This window comes from Cervus canadensis, chromosome 2, assembly GCF_019320065.1.
Source record: "Cervus canadensis isolate Bull #8, Minnesota chromosome 2, ASM1932006v1, whole genome shotgun sequence".
NCBI lineage: Eukaryota > Metazoa > Chordata > Mammalia > Artiodactyla > Cervidae > Cervus > Cervus canadensis.
The window spans coordinates 31545947-31551670 of NC_057387.1; positions in this window are offsets into that span (position 1 = coordinate 31545947).

The window sequence follows — 5724 nt, forward strand, 5'->3', positions numbered from 1 at the left end:
AATGGGGAGTCCTCATTATGTTCAGCACCACAGCCAGCAAGAAGCTGCTGCCAAGCAGGATCAAACTTCTGGGGAATGTTTCTGAAAAGCTGATGGAAACAGGGGCCTCTGTCACACTTCTGTCACACCTCACCCCTGCGTGTGGGGAAAGCTCTCTTGGAATGGATCTTCATCGGTCTCAGAGACACACAAAATCTGTGTCTCCAGCAGCATTGCCATTTTCACTGCAGACTTGAAGCTCTATTCTCTGAATTTCCACTGCAGAAAGGGAAGAGAAACCATCCAGGCTTTTTCTAAAATAATTGAAGCTGGGTAACGGTGCTGTCTAAAAAGATGTCTCCCAAAGATTTCCATCACCCCCACCCCCGGCCTGAGCTTGAGCTCTGCCTAATTACCTGCATAATATCCTTGGCTCCTGTGCAGGGGTCCAGGTGTCCTCCTTGTCCACTGGAAGCTGAACCATATGTTAGACAGCTCTCTCTGATCTCCCTGGCTCCCCTCTTTACCTATACAACTCCATTAGCTTGGGGGCTGACAGTTCTGCTAGGATATTTGTTTTACCTCTGCCAGATTTTTCAGCTAAGTGGCGGGGAGGGAGGAGTTACCCCATCCAGAGCCAGCTCTAGCCTTCTATGGTTCTGTCCTCCAATCTGTTAGGAAAAGGATGCTAGATGCACTTAGAAAGGGAAGAGATAATGTTTTCTTAGCAGTTGAGCACTGCAGATCAGGTCCTCCTTGCCAGGCTCAAAGCAGAGAATTATTTGTTTCTTTCTCCAAGTAAAACCAAGGTGTCACCATGAGCAGCAGACAAATCTAGAGAAATGAATTCATACTGTGATTCAGGACCAAGGCAAAAAAACTTTAAAGTGTCCTTTGGAAACAAACAACAGTTGAATGAAATGACCATCTCTATTGTACAGATAAACTTATTTGTAAAGCAGAAATAGAGACACAGACATAAAGAACAAATATATGGAAACATACGAGGTGAGGGTGGGAAAGGTGAGGGTGGGATGAATTGAGAGATTGGGTGATATACATACACTTTTACTATATAAAAAAATAGGTAACAACTGAGAACCTACTGTTCTCAGAGAACTTTACTCAGTGCTCCGTGGTGACCTAAATAGGAAGAGAATCCTAAAAAGAGGGGATATATGTACCCATATAGCTGATCAGTCTGCTATATAGCAGAAACTAACACAATATTGTAATGCAACTATACTCCAATAAAATTAATTTTTAAAAATGACTGTCTTTAATCCTCTAGTTATTTTCCCCCTCTATCACCTTTCACCCTCAATTTGAGTTTTCCTGGCATTTAGGTAAGGTTTCATAAGATAAATGAGATTGAGCATACAGAGATGAGCACAGTGTGGACGTGTGCACTCGTCTAGAGATCACCCAGCCAAACAAACCACCTAGAAAGTTCACACCTGATTAATTCCCCCAATGAATCAGTGATGGGCAGGATGCAATCACTGTACAGGAAGAGCCAGAAACCTGGAAATAGCCTCAACACTTCCCTCTCTCTCTCTCATCCTTCACATCCAGCCCATCATCAATCTTACAGAGTTTGACTCAAATACCTATTAAACCCGCCCTCCTTCTCTCCGTTTCTATGGCTAATGCTCTAGTTCAGTGCCACCCCCTCTTGCCTGAATGACTGTAACAGTCTCCTGATTAGGCTACCTGCCCCTCCCAACCTACTTTTCACATAGCATCCTCTGTGCAAATCTCATGCCATTCTCCCAATAAAACCCTTCAGTAATGTATTTTTCCCCTGTGTTCCCAGGTAGCTCAGTGACAAATAAGCCACCTGCCAAAGCAGGAGATGCTGGAGACATGGGTTCAATCTCCGGATCAGGAAGATCCCCTGGAGGAAGAAATAGCAGCCCACTCCAGTATTCTTGCCTAAAAAACCATGGATAGAGGAGCCAGGCAGGCTGCAGTCCATGGGATCGCAAAGAGTCAGACATGACTGAGTGACTGTCTTCCCCATGCCCTGCTTTTATCTGCAAAGTCTTAGATTCTGCATAATCTAGCCCTCGCTTACTTCTCCTGCCTCAGCTTGGGACTTCTTGTCTCAAACAGTAGGCTCCAGCAAACTAAACTTCTCCTGTGCAAAACAGACCATATGCTCTTTCACTCTATGGGCTTCCTTGGTGGCTCAGATGGTAAAGAATCTGCCTGAAATGCAGGAGACCTGGGTTTGATTCCTGGGTCAGGAAGATCACCTGCAGAAGGGAATGGCTACCCACTCCAGTATAGCTCAGCAGGTAAAAAGTCAAACTGCAATGCAGGAAACACAGGAGATATGGGTTTGATCCCTGGGTCGGGATGACCCCCTCAAGGAGGAAATGGCAACCCACTCTAGTATTTTTGCCTGAAAAATCCCATGGACAGAGGAGTCTGGCAGGCTACAGTACAAAGGGTCACAAAGAGTCAGATGCAGCTAAGCACGCACTATTTTTCTGTCTCTCTGGGGCCGCCATGTATGCTGTTTTCTCTGCTTAAAAAAACCTTTTCCATACTCCTAAGCCCCTTAAATTAGTTATTTGCTGCTTGAAGTTTAGGTCTCAAAGAAAATGCCACTTCTTCTAGGGAGACTTTACTAACCCTCAGGGCAGCTGGGCAGTCTCTCCTCCGTGCTCCTGTAGCAACTGATGCAGCCCCGCTTCTATTCCCCAAAACAGCAGGGTCCATGGCTCTGAGGATCACCATGCTATCCTTAGCCCTGGCCTCTATAAAGATTCTTTAATAAATAAATTTCTGTGTGGCTGATTTTTTTCCTGCATATTGCTGGAAAGATTACAACTATAACTTATTTCTGTCCCATCACCTTAAAAAAATTTTCCTCTTCCTTAATGGGATTCAAGACAAACTTGTATCTTTTTCTCTCCTTTTCTCTTTTTCCCCAAGGCCTGCCTGTCAAGAGGATCTCCCTCATTGCATTTTGGTGGAAATTTTCGTTAGTGCCTCCTCTATACCAGTTTACCCCTTGAGCTATGCTCAGTCCAATTCAATCTCCTGAAATCAATGTATAATATCTCAAGATCATAGCGTTCTTGTCTGCACCACTTATTTGGCAATCAATCAAATGCGGCCTTGTGAAGTTCTTCTGCTCCTATTTTAAATTGTTCTTATTATTACTCAACATTTCACAGCTTTATAGCATGTCTCCTGACAATACTTAAGTCCCTTTAGAACTCAACTATCCTTGGGTCCCCTCACCACTTCCCCACAGGAAATCAAGCACATCTAACAAGGAAAGATATAATTAAATATTGAATGAATAAATGAGTGTTAGGTACTCAGTACAGATTAGATCTGTTTATTTTTTGGACAGTTGCTGAAAGAGTTCACAATTAGCCTAAATTTAAAAGTGTCTAAAGGCAATGGTTCAGTGGTAAAAAAAGAATATACCGCATGCAGAAGACATGGGTTCAATTCCTGCATCAGTAAGATCCCCTGGAGGAGGAAATGGCAACCCACTCCAGTATTCTTGCCTGGGAAATCCATGGACAGAGAAGCCTGGCGGGCTATAGTCCAAAGGGTTGCAAAGAGTCAGACACAACTGAGCACAACACACAAACACACAAAGGCAAATAACTAAAACCTTAAATATATATATATATATATTTATATACATATATATATATATATATATATATATGAATTGGCTTTAAGGAAGGAGGCAAGACTTATACAGAATAAATTAAGCCAAATCGAACCCAGGCACTCACAATTAATTCTGCTGTTTCCATTAGCACCCATGAGAGAAAGAGCATCTCCGTAGCTGGGAGGGGATGGTTCCTATGAGGAGATGTCTCCCAAAGACCCTCAAACATCTAGTGACCCTAGGAGAGTTGCTGAGTGAAACAGCTAAGATTCTGAGGCTTTTGTTTTAATTTTGCCTTGGTCCTCTATCAAACAATGGGAGGAATTCTGCATTGGGGGTAAAGATACTTCAATTTTATTTTCAAGATCAGTTACAATTTACATTCTTTTGTTGGCCAAGACATTTAATGGATCTGAGCCATAGTCTTATATGTTTATAAGGATTCTAATGCTTAGTCTGTCTATCTCATATGCATGTTATGGTGATAAACTAGAGTTGGATAGGATGACACTTCGGAGGAGTTTAAAGAAAAACATTTGTGAAATAGTAGCTTCATTATCTCAGACCCATTGGCAAACTTTCTTGGGCTTTGGCTTCTCACCCCACCCACAGCCCTCAATCCAGAAATAGAGGAGTGAAGGAGTCAAGTATTTGTTAAAGTTTTCATGTGATTTACCATTGTAAATAATTTCTTACTGAGAAAAGAGAGTAGAGGAAAATGGAATCCTCCCCAGTCAATGGTCTTTTCTCTAGATCTTTTCCATAGATAATCAAGTGTGAACTGTTTATTTTCATTGCAAAAAGAATCTCAAGTGCCACCAGTGCCAATATTGTACTAGATGTATTATACTAGATTGTATTGAGATAAGGTAAGTAAACCCTAATAGAACTCATTACGTGGTAGGGAAAATCCATAAACATGTCAACCTGATTTATATGACTGTACATTACAGTATGGCAGCTGCAAGGTGAAAGGAAGAGAGAACAGAGCATGGATTTAGAGTTAGAACTGATTTTAATAATTTCAATATATGTAATAAGAGCCATTCTTGAAATAGGCATGTGATATGTCAGAGCATGAAGGAGCCTGGTGGAGCTAAGACTGACTTCTCATGCCACTCTCAGACATCTGGGGCATTTCAGTATTGATCATACAATCCCTTCCCAATTAAAGTAGTGCAAAGAGCTATGTCTTATCACTCCTCCTCAACCCACCACACATCTCATAGATAACAGACACTTCCAGGGCAAGGGCCCCAATCTATTGGCTGTTTTCAGCACTAAGGACAGAGGAACATCCTCTTCTCCAGCTCCAGAGGTTGATCGTGATTTGGGGACTGAATTTTAAGACTACTCACCAGCCCAGGTGGGATGCATGAGACAAGTGCTCGGGCCTGGTGCACTGGGAAGACCCAGAGGAATCAGGTGGAGAGGGAGGTGGGAGGGGGGATTGGGATGGGGAATACGTGTAAATCTATGGCTGATTCATATCAGTGTATGACAAAACCCACTGAAATGTTGTGAAGTAATTAGCCTCCAACTAATAAAAAATAAATAAATTAATTAATAAATTAAAAAAAAAAAGACTACACGAGTCGGTTTAACCTAAAGTTTATTGTATTGGTGTTCTTTCCTTGCTAAGCTGAATAGTCATATACCTGAAGCACTGGATAATATTGATTTTGCGTGGTTTTACCAACCTGGATCCTGAGATATAGGAACTAAGTGCTTAGTGGCAATTGCCAACTTTTGTTGTTGTTGTTCAGTTACTAAGTCATGTCTGACTCTTTGCAACCCCATGGGCTACAGCATGCCAGGCTTCCCTGTCCTTTACTATTTCCTGGAGTTTGCTCAGATTCATCTCCACTGAGCTGGTGATGCTATTTATTTGTCTCATCCTCTGCCACCTCTTTCTCCTCCTGCCCTCAGTCTTTCCCAGCATCAGGGTCTTTTCCAGTGAGTCGGCTCTTTGTATCAGGTAGCGAAAGTACTGGAGCTTCAGCATCAGTCCAGTGAATATTCAGGATTGACTTCCTTTAGGATTAACTGGTTTGATCTCCTTGCTATCCAAGGTACTCTCAAGAGTCTTCTCCAGCACCACA